Raw genomic sequence first — 13,886 nt, forward strand, 5'->3', positions numbered from 1 at the left:
CTTACAGTGCTAAGGTTTCTTCCTCATTGCGTGGTATCAGGCTGTTGTCAATCCCAACCACTGCTGATATAAACCTGACATTCTCTTTTCTTTCCCTTGACAGGAACAACTCGAGTCCCTCACCCTGCAGAGCTGAGCAATCTCTTCTGCTTTCAAAGCTTATGAGACACAAGCAAGGGCTCTGTGAAGAGACACTGCTGAATCCCTTTAGATTGTGCCAAGATGTTTGCACTCGTTGAGGAATACATTTGGTATTGTCAGCTCGGTGTGCAGCTGAAGGGCGGGTGACTGAACACTCAGAGACAGCAGGAGCCAACGATGCCAGGCTTTGGCACACTTAAACTGTGAGGGTATAAAAGCTGAGGGTTTCCTTTTTTGGGGTCCCTCCTTGGAGGCACACAGCTTAAGTTGTTATTTTGTTTTTGCACCATGATTAAATTATTTTAAGGATCCTGACATCTGAGTCTGCTATGGGGAAACCTGGGGCTGAGCTGGTAAGGAAACTTGGTCTGACTGGGATGGGGGGGGTGCTGTGTCACCACGAAGGGGCCTTGGTCCAGGTCAGGTGGTGCAAGTGTGAGTGCCAATGTGGCTCCTGGATGGTCACATAGGGAAGTTGCCTCCTTGCTTTGCTCCAGAGTCCGTAGCTGGGACGGCAGCCAGAGGCGCTTTGGGAATGGTAGGGCAGGGCAATATTATGAGACACCTGTAAAACAGTGATGTGCTGGGGTAATCTAGGATCAAGGTTCCTCTATCCTAGTAAAACTAATGGTACCAGGCACTGGTATATTGCCTACTCTGTCAAATAGAAGTGTCTATTGCACAGTTTTGTCCTGTGAAGCAACTCCAGGCATGGCACAAGAATTAGCACAATATGGACATGAATGGTTCAATGCTACCTGGCCTCAGCGCTGAAAAAACAGTTTTCATTTAATTCAATAGTACAGATGTACCATATGGCTCCAGAGCTGTAATTTGCTGCCTCTTGGAAGAAAGGAACACAGGCCTCTTACCTGTCCTAAGCATCTGATTCCTGGGAGGAAGGTGGCTCACCATTCAGTTTAGCAGAGCAGAGACTGACACACCACTGAGCAGCACAGGCACGTCCAGCAAACACACTCCTTCCTACCCATCCTGGGGGTGGGATTCACCTCTCCTGAGAACAGCTCTGTCTCCCTGCAGAAGGGTGAAGGAGGACAGACACCTCCAGGAGGTGGTTCTTCCCATCTTGGCCGATGCTAGGTGCCTAATCTGAGTTTGGCTGAAAGGAGATGTTTTCTCACAGCACATGGGCTGGCATATGCCAAAAGGGTGATTTGTGTCCCCCAGCCAGAGAACAATTCTCCCCATAGCATATGGACACAGCAGACAAGTGAAACATTCACTGAGGAAGAAATGACCCAGTTATCTTCATCCTGTTAGCTCTGTTCCTGCCAAACTGGGTCCAGTGTCACTTGGAGATAAACAGCAAGCACCTTATTATCACCACCATGTCTGCCCTTGAGGGTTTATTCTTTCACCCTCTCCTGTCTTTGTTTCTTTCCCCCTTCCCTGATTTTTTTCTGTGTTGTCTCCCTACTTCCTACCATGCAATTCCCACTTCCCACATGGGTTTCATTCCTACCCTGTCCCCATCCTGTCTGCTAAAATAATCAGCAGTGAAACCCTGAATATGGCTGTTCACATTGTTTCCATGGGACTCGGTGGCAAGTCTCCTAGTGCGATGAATGAAGGCAGGACGCACTTCTCAGAGCCATTGTTTCAAGCTGTCTGCTGTCTCAGGAAAGCACTGCCAGCTCCATTTACACTGAGTCCTTGACTGTTGTGTTTTCTCCTCCATCTGCTGTGAGTAAGAAAAGAATCAAGTCCTTGCAATTTAAACAGTGGCTGTTTAGTTTGTGGAGTGCATGCTTCATCACCATGCTTCCCATGGGCCAGAGTTGATCCATGGGGAGGATGTCAGATGAGAGCATCATGAGATGGTCCTTTGTAAGCAGCCACAGACTATATTCACTCCCTGATGTGGTTATTAAAAGCAGGAATCTGGCTCATGGCTGTGGAATAGGATTGACAAACCTGAATTGAGGTTCTCCTCCTCCCTGGAATCCCTGATGTCATGTTCATCATATTTACAGTTATCAGTCCACTGAAAGCACGGAAGGAAACAGCCCACATGTGTTTGGAGAGAGCTGCACAGGCATCTCCTCACTCAAAATAACAATAATTAAAACATGCTGCACCTTTTAGCTATGACACATGGTACCTCCAGTCTGTGCTGATCATTTGAAACATTTTAGTACGTGATCTAAAACTGCCCTCAAGGAAGCAGGAATTGTGATAGATAAACCTGGAAGGCATCAGTAGGATTTTCAGGTTATAAAATAGTTTCTTTTTGGACATTTCAGATTATTTTAATCGTTTCCAGGCTTTCAGCATACAGAAACCAGCAGGACCTTGTCCAATGTTTGAATAGCTGAACCATACAGTTTACAAACATGATTCACGAAAAGAAGACTAAGTGGGATCTGAATACAGACGTAACAAAAGTGAATATGAAGTGAGACATCCCATCTGCTGAAGAAACCAGTTTCCTGGTAATTTACCAGTTCAAGTACCAGTTTTGGTAATTGAAAATTCAAGGCACTCTCATCTATTTCAGTAAAAACATCTTCCCATACCAGGAGAACAGCTTCCCATCCATGTCCTGCCCAGTGTTGCAAGAAATTTGTTCTCTCAGCTACTGCTCTTCCCCTTTTGACCCAAGCGATGGATCCACTCTCTTCTGTGCAGTTTGTATATTCTTGAAGTGTGTAGATAGAGGCCCTGGTATAACAGAGCCTGGAGGGTCCCAACCTCCTATCCTAAACAAGAGATTCCCTGAACACAGGGGAGGGTGACAATTTCTTGTAAAATGCCTTTCCTTTCACAACAACAGATACTCCCCCAAAGCTCTCCTACTTCCCCCCATGCAGAGCCAAGCTGTGACGATTCCTCTGTGGGCACAATGAGAGAATTTCACTCCTTCAGCCCGAGCAGGAGGTAGCTGTTCTATCCAAAGATCTCTGTGAGGATCTCCCAGCTCCTGTGATCACAGTGTGAAGTCCTTAGGTCTGGTTCTGGGTTTGTTTCTGGTTAATTTCTTTTTCTGGGTTGTTTCTTGCTTTATCACATATAATTCCAGGCTAAGATTGAAGATTCCTGGAAGAAGGGGGATTCAGTAGCCAAACTCTTCCAACCCCAATTCCTTTGAAGTAGGAGGACCTAAATTATTTGTGATGCTGCTATTCATCACAGTCTCTGCCTAGTCACACGAGGGAAACAGCTTCAGCCTAAGAGTTTAAGAGTGCCCTTCCTCTCCAAATGCTCCAAGAGGTGGAGCATTTGCCTGAGACATGCAGGTCCAGGAGAGAGAGAAACTCCTCCAGCTGTTCCTGTGGAAGGAATCATTAGGAATCATTAAATACTAGAGAGCAGGCAACATGTGCAGCATTCAAGTAGTTAGTATTCCTGGGTGGAAAGAGGGGTGGATGGTTCAGACTGTGATAATTGAGCAATTTGTGCTTTGTATAACAACTGCTATTTTACAAATAGATCAGAATGCACAGTGCCCTCAGAGCATCAGTGGCATGGCTACATTAGGTGAGTGGGATTTCTGCAACACATGATTCACCCTTGAGGGCTCCAATCCTTACCCAGACCCAAGCCCTTTTCTGGATCTAAGACTAGGCGACTCATCAGTTTTCCAAAATCAGGTTGCCTAGGGTAAATAGGTCTTTAACCATTGTGTTTTCCTGGGTCTTTGTGCCATTTGTTATTTCATAATCTTTCCTAGGCTGCTGACAGTTTCAAAAGATCAGTTCTTTTAGAGGTAATTACAATTTCAGTTTGCTTTCCACAACAGCTGGAGAAGGCGGTACAAGCACAAAGCACATATGTGGCATTGTGGGTGGGTAGGGAGAAATTCTTCTGCAGTATTTGTATATTAGAAAAATGGCTGCCAAAAAGCAAGTTCCCAAGTGCCTGGGGTACACATGTTGCATAAAAGCAGAGTACCATCTTGGCATGGAAAAGGAACGTTGCATGAAGGACCTCAACATCTCCCATTGTCACATTGTCCTCACCGGAGATGAAAGCCCATGAGCTGCAAAGTGGTACCCCATCAGCTGCCTTTGCCACCAGGCAATGACTTGCTTTGCTTTGACTGCTTTCAAAGAAAGCCCCTTACAGGAAACATGTGCTGGGTATACAAATGCAGGGTTTCGTTTATTTATGACACAAATGCAAAACCAAACAGGCTTTCACAGTTCTAGGTCACAGATGTCTTTAACGAAAACCAGCTATTGGAATGTTAATAACAGCTTCTTGTATCGTAAGCAATGAGTCTACTCAGTCATGATTTTAGGAAGTTAACAGTTTCAACAAATCAACCTATTAATCACTTGGCCTCCTAATAGTTCACGTAAGGGCAGCTCTTATGAATTTGTTAGTGTGCCTTGCTGACAGTCTGCCGAATAGTATGTACAAATGCCCCAGATTCTGTTCCTCTGAGGTCTAAAAATGACAGAGTCTCCTCTGGGATACCAATGAACAATCCATTTGAACCCAAATTCATTCATTCAGTCTTAGTCAGTTAACTTGGAAATGCTGCTGTGGCTACAAAATATTCATCAGTGCTAAGAAGATAACAATTCATGACCCCATGCTGGCCACTCTGGAAACCCAAGTGAAAAGCTGGGTGTAAAATATTGTCCCTTAGTGCAGTCAGGGAACAATGATGACTTATACTGGCCATAAGAAAAACTGTAAGGTGAAATTGTTATTTTCTTTCATTGGTAAGAGGCAGGCAGTCTGGGTAAATATTTCTAATAAGTGTTAGCTTGGAAAAATTGTGGAGTTCCTGTAGATTGAATCCCTGTGTTTTCCTATGAAAAGTCTGGTGCCTCTGCTCTGCAGCTTCATTCCTCCAGAGACTTCATGTCAAGCTGCTTAAATTGATATGGGATGAAATAGACAATGACACCTGTGAGTTTTGCCCAATTTTCAGCCAGAAGTACCATGTAAGCTCATTACTTCTATGTATTTTCAGACATTCTTTCAAGGTTAATCAATACTGTTGCCATTAGAAAGCCAGGAAAGATTAGCTACAGCTGGATTTCCCTCTCCTAAAGCTTCAGCTTCAGAAGTAAGCAAAGGTTTTGTGATCAGTCCTAGTGTATAGCATGGAATCACAGCCCAGAGAAGCTTTAGCTGTTCTCGCTCTCCGGTTCCTCTGCCGCAGCCCTGTGCCTAACACGGTGCCACAACTCCTCTCCAGGTCCCGAGGCTGTTGGTGGGAGGGTTGAGCTAAGACATGATGTTTCCCAGTGCAGAAGCAGGTACATGTCATGGTGGGGATGGCAGCTTCTGGCATGGGAACAGGATGGGCAGTTGGAGTCATAAATCTGATTGTCAAACCTTTGAATCAGCAGTTGGTGGCTGTGCAGAATGGTGTCATTTATCCTCTCTGCAAAAGGTATGAGAAATGCCTGTAGCAATTCTTCACGGGAGAATACAGGGCAGATGAAGCTGCCCATTCTTTGTTCCATATCTGTATCTTACCCACTGTGTGCTATATTTCCCTCCCCTTCTCAGAACACGAGTAACTAGCTGTGTAATCAAGGTGACAGCCTGAAAGATATTTTCCCTTTATTCCTAACAAAAGACACAGAGTAATGTTTTGGACCATTTTGGGCTTGTGTCCTCCAGCTGAAAATCCAAGTCATGGCAGTGAGATGCTGTTACAGCAGCTTACCCAGTGTTGGGCAGTGGGCTCACAAGGAGGGACATGCTTTGCAATTGAAACAACACTGTCTAGAGAGCAGTGCAGACCAATACTCCAAGTGTGCAACCCTCTTCTTTTGCTACACCTCATTCCAACAGAAGGTCACATTTTTAATCAAGGCATTCCGTTATTAAATGAGAAACCTGTGGTTAACAAGAGCCAATTACATGGTGCAATCTAATACAATACTCTCTACATGTGTACCAGGTTTTCTCTCCATCTCTACTCACACACACAATTTACTACCCTCACCAGGTAAGCTGGTATCTTTTCTTCATCACAACCAATCATATTCCAATTATAGAGAAAATATCACAACTTACATCGTAATGCTGGACTGACATTTAATACGTGTGTCTTCGCTGCCCTAATGGGACATAAGCACTTGTGCCTGCCAGTGTCACAGAAGGGTCTGTGCTTACCCCAAAGAAAACAGAGTCCCATAATCTGCAAACCACCATCTCTTTTCCAGTAAGATCAATTCACAGATGATAATTGGTTCATGGGAAAGGAAGAGGACATGTAAGGAGAGAACTGCTGAAAATGCAATGGTTTGCTACGTAACACTGATGCTTAGCCTGCTGTTGTCAAAGGTGAAAGTTTAAGAATGAAGAGTCCTTGCCTCCCCATGCTGCATGAGAAAAACCAGCGTCACAGCCCACAGAAGGCAGTTGTTTTTGTGCAGGGTTCCTGTTTGTTACTCATTTCCCCTCCTGTGTCCCAACACTCTGCCTCTTTAAAGCTCTTCCAAGATTCCTTATAGGAGAAGGTCTGCTGCCAGCTCAGAGCTTCCTGTTGTACTCTGAGAGAGCCTTATCTCTGCAATCTTCATGCAGACTGCAAGGAGATTTTTTGTTTGTTTGTGTTTTTACAATCCAGGCCATTTCTATGGACTAAGCAGTCTCTCAATGCTGACTGTGGTGGGGCACTTTGTCAGAAAAGTCATTAAGTAGATTTGTTTAGTTTGAAGGTTTCAAATAATCCTCTGCCTCTATAATTTCTGACAAATTAACACTGCCAGGTTGCCTTATTTAAAAGTTCTTTTAAAAGTTCTTAAAATGCCCCAGAGAGATCCCTAGGGATGTGGCAAGTGGGTCTCTCTGGAAAGTGGGTGCCTTTATTTGGTCTGTTTTGTCTTTTGGTTTTCTAGCACAGCTCTTATCTCTGAGCCTCTACATCATAATTGTGCTCAAGAAATAAGGGCTTCATTTTCTTGTAGTTCTTCTCAACAGCAAGGGCATCACTGCATTTCTCAGGTCTACTGAAAGTCTGTTAGCATTCAAAATTAATGTAAAAAAAAAAAGCTTCATTTCTGAGATCCTCCTTAATTTTAAATGTCTCCTTACCTCTGCATTTGTGCATCTCTGCATAGAAGCTGTATGAAAGTGAAGCTTTAAAAATATTATTGTATCAATAATCCTTTCTTACCAAGTTCTACTCTGGCTCTGGATAAGGATGGCTGTTTATGTCTGCTCAGAGGTGCAAGAATCCTTCTGTTGCAAAGCAATGATGTTACTTCTCCAGTGGCATCCCAGGTAGCTGCCAGCAATAGGATAAGAACACTGGCTGTAGCTGCCAGAACAACTTTTATCCAGGAGAAGTCAGCTTGAGCTTGCTTACAGCAAGTCAACAACACATGCTCCCTGGGTCAAACTCCAGATGCTAAATTTATTGAGAAGTAGGTAGAATCTCTAAGGATACCTAGGACTGGGGTCCCCAGAATGTTCCACTTATTGTAGTAACTATTGAGCATTGATATGCTGGAGCATCTGGTTTTTTGTTAATGGCACCAAAGTGACCAACAGCAGGGTTAACTCTCAGGAAAGTCCCTGCCAGAGCAGAATTCAGACCAGGGAGTCCTGAATCTCAGCTCTGCCCTGTGTCCATTTCTCTAAGGCCATTGGAAATATTTCACACGTTTGGAGGAGGGGTTGTACCAGCTACTTAGACACCTCTCATGCTAATGAATAATTGTGGACCTTCCCAGACACTCAGTCTGTACTAGGAAAGGATTGCTCTGCTATTAGTTAAAACAAGAACACCAGGAAGGCCTAATATCCTGGATCAGCTCTTCATGCAAGAGGAGCCAGGCTGATCTGGCTTTGCTTTCCACATGAATCACACACTTGTTGTGACTCTGTCTAGGAATGAGCTTTGGATGCCCTGAGGCTGCTCTCTGGGGAAGAGCTGCAGTGTCCCCGTGCTGCTGTGGAGAGGGTGCTTTCTTATTTCTGTTCTTCTGATGAAACTGGCAGTGAAAATATTGTGATGCCCAACCAGATGCTGGCATATCACCTGAGATGCTGCAGTGAGCAGCTTGGGCATGCTCATGGCTTTGGGATCCATAGAGGCAGTATACACCAATACAGTGACTCCAGAGATGGACAGTTCAAGGGAACTTGGAAGTGAAGCAGTGGCAGTTTGCTCTGTGTTGGAGTGCAAGAGTGCAAATTCCAGCTTGTCCATGTGTTTGCATTCAAGAAAAATTGGTGTGCTGAGAGGCAGCTTTCCTTTCCCTTTGTGAGGGAAATAAAGGAGTCAGAGCAGCTTGTGACACACAGCATGGATGAGAAGGTGAGCATTATTTCCAGGACTGAGAACAGAACAGTGACAAATGCTGCATTGTGTGACAATGTGGGAGCAGGGAAGGCTGCAGGTAATGCACAGGGCGGCAAATGCTTTGTGTGTGCAAATGGAGAATTAAATACTCTGTTAAATTCAGTGAAAGGAGAAGGAAATAATCAGCTGAAGGAAACTTGTGAGATCCTAACTGGGGCCCTGAGAGGGAAAAAAGGAATGTGGAAGAAGTGAGAAAAGTCCTTCTGGTGCTTGGGAACAAAGCAGAGCAATGTAATATGGTATCTCCTCCAGTGAATTTTCAAAACAAGAGAACAATATGTAGCGTAGAAGTGGGTCTGGCCTCCCACTTATCAAGCCAAGGGGTGATCATCATTACCAGGAATTCACTTGTGAGGGCATGAGAGGAAAACATCAGCTTTGAACAGACCTGTCCAACTGAGAATGTTAACTATTTTGCCTCATAGAAAAACCCTTGTGAATTTCTACAGCACTGACCTTTCAACATGACTTCATGCACTGCAAGGATCCTGTTTCCAAGCAGCCCCATGAAACTGGCAGACACAAATTTTACCTTTCATTTCTCAACAGTTTACTCTTCTTTTCTAATGAGGTTGTTCCAACTGTCCTCACCAGAGACCTGTCAAGCCAAATCTGGGCAGACTGTGACAATGGCAGTGTCAGATAAAGAAGGAGCAGGTGGCATGCCCCTAAGCTATTTTCTTCCCCCACTGTCACCCTTGGAGAATGGTTATCAATACAGCGGCCTTGCTTTTGGCATCAGAAATTAATTTTCTAGCAAATTATTGAAAATTCAAAATTATTCTCATTTCCCACACAACAGCAAATAATAAACTATTAATATTGTGGTGAGTTGAAGACCTGTGTGGTTTGCCAAAGTGAGATAATTATTTGGCTACTTTGAGCAGACACCATCAGGTAGCCTTTTGTGACATGCACTTACTGCTGGGTCCCCAAAGCCTCATTATATGGTGCCCTGGGGAAGAGGTAGAAAAGTCTCTGCTGTCAGCACAAGACAACATTACAGGGTGCTGAGCCATGACATGCACAGTTCTTCAGAGCATGAACATGGCCCACCCCTCTGGCCCCAGACAGTTTTGGAGATGCTGATGATCCTTGGGGTGTTACTGGCCCTGGATGAGGGAGATATCAGTTTAGCTGCTGTACCCTTCTAGAGCACAGATGTCCATATTTGATCTCATTGACTGGACTCCCTTCTAACACCCAAAAAGATCAGGGACTTCTAAAGTATGGTTCACCTCAGCCTAAATCAGAGAGCTGGAACAGCTCAGATTATTTGCTCTCGCTCCACTGACTGAAAAAGATACTGTCTCTTCAGTTCGAGGGGATAGGTTTGCTCTATTTACCAAAAGCTGACTCTGACAAAGCACTCATCTGGGGGTCAGAATAATACTACAGTGTGAAAGTGTGACATTTAATATAAAGTACTGGGGAGAGGGAGATCAGCCTGAATTGGGCAGTCTGACTCTCAGCACAAAATGTGATGGAAGCAACATGGTTCCCCAAGGAGAGCTGCAGCACCACAGCCCCAGCAGAACCACTGAAGCACCAAAGCACCTCAGTTGCCTCCAGCTGCCACCACCCTTATTGGGTGGAAAAAGGAAAAAGTCCTGGGTGAAAGAACAAGGTAGCCCAATAGCCAAACCACTTCTGCATACGTGGTTTGATCCCTGTGTGGGCCATTCACTTAAGGACTGGACTTGATCCTTCTGGGTCCCTTCTGACTGAGATTCTGTGATCCTGTAACTTCTGAATGCTTTTAAAGAGCTACCAGTATCACATTGATGGTTTTGCTTGGTCGTCTGTAATCCATTCTACTTCAGTCTCCAGACATTGTCTGTAACCTTTCCAGGTTCCCCCTCCAAACATGAGCAGCTAATCTGCTCTGGGCTAAACATGGCCCAGCCCTGCCAGCCCATGGAGGACTGAAAACTGCCAAGGCATATACCAAGAAAGGATGAAAGAGTAGTTCAAATGTAGGGTAAGTAAGGACATCTCCTAGATGGGCACATGAGCACTCACATCACACTCCCAGCTCCCATTTTCTGTCTGTGCAGGTTGGTCATCCCCACATTTGAGACAGTTTTCAAAGCTGCCAACTGTCCTATGCTCTAACAACCCCAGGCTCTTTTCACAAACAATAACCTGATGACAAAAGCAGAAGAATAACAAAGTTTCTCCTATTCCACTTCTGACCAACATCAATAATGTAATAATAATAATAATAAATTTGATATTTTCTGTTTTCCCTGTTTATTTTTCATTTCCAGACCAGTTCAGGGAAGGGAGGAAGAAGTGGCAGACAGTATTTTGAACCTATCAATCATGGTGTGAGATGAAACTGAAAAGTTTCACTGCAAAGTCTAAGTCCCCTTGAATGTTCTTTAGATACCCAAACCCCTAAACCCCAGAGGAAATCAGAGGTAATGATAGTCTTAAAAGTCTAAATTGCTTGATCAGGGGATAGCAGCTGATAAATACACTGTGATACCTTGCAAAATTTTGCCTATTTATAAATGAGCTTTTCCCCTGGCTTTCCTCAGTGCCAATTGAGTGCAAGTGTTGGCAAGATCTGCGCTAGTTTGTCTGGACTCTGAACCACTTTGCTGAATACTTAATCAAGCTGCTCGCCTCCCTTTCCCAACAGAGGCCATTTATACAGCAAGGGAATCAGCTGGTCGATGAAGCAGACAAGTGGAGCAGGGGAGAGGGAGCAAGCTCTTTGAATGGGATGAGAACAGAGCCACCGGCACCTCAAGAAAGTTTATCTGTCTCCAGTGCCAAGCATACACAGTGCTAATCTTTTGTTGCCATGAATATTCAAGCCCAGCTGCCAGCAACAGAGGGAGCAGCTGCAGTGGCAGAGCTGGCAGGTCCCCTCGTGGTGCCCTCGCTTGCCGACCCTGGCATCTGGGTCTGTCTGGGTGTGGGGAGGGGGAGATGCTGCTTGCATTGCAGACAACAGACAACAAGCCATTGAGCAGCCCAGCCCCACGCTTGCTAAGCAGCAAGAAGTCAGGAACTCACTCACCCTGGAGAGCCCGGGATTGTCCTGTCTTGCTAACATGGGTATGCCAGATGCTCCAGATGTTTGGGGTCATGTGAACTCCTGGAGGGAAGAGGTGAGTCTGAGATAAGAAAGTGCAACAGCTGGGGCAATATAGGATTGAAAGACGTCTGCTGCTGCTTGGAGAAAATAGTGAGACAAAACCCTCCAGGCTCCCTGGAAAGCTAGACATACATAGCCCTAGGCAGATCACAAGTCTCATGGCTTATTTGGCAAAGATGCCTGTTTGTTATGACGGGGTGGTCTGGTGAAATGCCATTACAAGAATGCAGCACTGGTCACAGACAAGTTGGCAGGTGAATGCTGCTGCAGTGTCATGGAAGAGGTGAAGGATTTTTTTCACATGAAGTGAGAAGCAGCAGTAGGAGGAAGTCATGAACTCTCCTCTGATGACCAACTTGTGCTTCTCCACAATTTAGGACAGCATTTCAGGGACAGAGCAATGTAAGAGCAAGTCTTTGCTTCAGCACACTCCATAGGGGCAGATAAATGCTCTGGTACAAGTGTCAAGAGACAACAGGTCAGAGCAGACATCCATGCTGCCAAGGAATCACTCTGCCCAGCACCAAAGTTATCAGAGGCTGTAATGACCCTGCCTTGGCATGGAAGATCACTGAGACCCACTTTGCTTAGATTTCACCTGTAATGCAATGAAATATGCTAGGGGTAAAAAATAAATTAAGAAAAAAACCACAATCAAACCCCCCCTCCCCCCCAAAAAAAAAACCAAAACAAACCCAAAAAAACAAAAAAAAAAAACCAAACCCAGAACAAAATATGACTGGGGAAGACAAGACCAAGCTTCAAGAAACACCTAAGGCTCAGATTACTTCCCACTAAACCCAGAGTGGTTACTGTCATAGAGCTTTAGGAGGCTGGAGACTGCTGCTGAACTTTTTGCTTCTGTGTGTTGAAGAAGGTGGCTCCTGGAGCCCTTGCTATGGTCAGTTGTCAACTGCTGACACTCAAAAATGTTCGTTCTCATTCTTCTGAGGCTCTAATTCCCTTCAGGAAAGCAGAGCCTCAGACCAGCAATACATTCATGTTACAATGCCACAAGCATATCACCTAACCAGAACTGCAAATTTTCACTCTCTTGCACATAACTTTTCATCAAGCACAGGCATACAGCCACAAAACAGACCAGTTACCCAGGCCTCCTTGGTACAGGGCTCAGAAGTAGCTGATACTGCTAGAAAAGCTACTAGAAACTGAGATAGACAGATATCCTACGAGAGGGAACAGCCTTTGAAGGCTGGAGGTGGACATTGTGCAGTTAGCTATTGATCTCCAAGAAACGAGGAACTGGAATTTTCCAGAAGTGACCTGAAAGATCTGGAAGAGACGTGGACCAGAAGATACCTAGAAGATGATCAGACCTGATCATCTGGGAGTTTGCATCCCCAGAATAATTTCTGTAGGCAGCCCATAAGGAAAAATGAGCCACAGACCTGCCCTGGGATTTACATTTCAGAACACCTCATGGACCAGGGTAAGCACTCTTAAGCAGGAAGTAATGCAGCACAGCAAAGGAAAAAAGAAGTGATCTCTTGATGATGCTGAACTTTCCACTCCTCAGTCCTGTCTCTATCCTTCCAAATTAAAAAAGAAATTCTATCCTAACTGTATCTGCAAATTGGCCATCTTAAACAAAGAGAGGAAAATAGGAATAAAGGCGGGAGAAATCACATCTATCAAAATATTTCACGTTTTCTTTGCCTTTTTTTGTATCAATTTTTAAAAATAACCTAAATTGAAAAAGCTAATGACATGTTTTACATTTAAATAGGAGCCTTAATGATAAAGACAAATGTTATAGTACCTACTTGAATAATCTGATTTTTTGCCTAAACATAATTTTCCCAAATTTCTGGCAAAACCCTTCACAGAGTAAGAGCCCAACCACCCCACAGTCCACTTGCCTGGCAGACATCCCATTCAGTATTAGAATGGACACAGTATATAGATGCTTCACATAGATTTATGGCTATCTTTGTCCCTAGATTGATATTAAATGATAAACAGTTTGTGGAAAAGAGCTTTATCCACAGCAAATCCACCTCCGCCTGCTGCTGCTTTTTCACACGAAGAGGTCAAGGGTTTAGAAACTGATTTCAGACTCCCAAGCTGTTACAGACAGAGTGCTGATATAGCAGAAGGAAGGGCCATGGTCACAAAAGGTATCTTTGTTTGCAAGAATTTAAAATCCCTTCTTATATTCCACTGCTACTGTATTTCCTACCTCCAGGTTTCACCTTGGATTGAGCTACATCCTTCAGACCTTAGTACCATTAGATATATTTTTCTCATGGTTTTTTCTGGATTTCAACACAGTGGATCACATGAAATTCAGTAGCATGGCTCTGTGCTCTGGGAGCT

The 13,886-nt window shown here is 44.4% G+C and overlaps 1 long non-coding RNA gene across 1 annotated transcript in view; it reads right to left on the reverse strand.

The window, feature by feature from the left end:
- Positions 1 to 1,123: 1,123 nt before the first annotated feature.
- Positions 1,124 to 13,886, reverse strand: part of LOC135303207 (uncharacterized) — a 29,277-nt gene continuing 16,514 nt past the window's right edge. Inside the window, exon 6 of the long non-coding RNA XR_010364689.1 lies at positions 1,124 to 5,503. This is a non-coding gene — a long non-coding RNA (uncharacterized LOC135303207). The remainder of the gene's footprint in view (positions 5,504 to 13,886) is intronic.

Source organism: Passer domesticus, chromosome 6 (genome assembly GCF_036417665.1).
Source record: "Passer domesticus isolate bPasDom1 chromosome 6, bPasDom1.hap1, whole genome shotgun sequence".
Lineage (NCBI taxonomy): Eukaryota > Metazoa > Chordata > Aves > Passeriformes > Passeridae > Passer > Passer domesticus.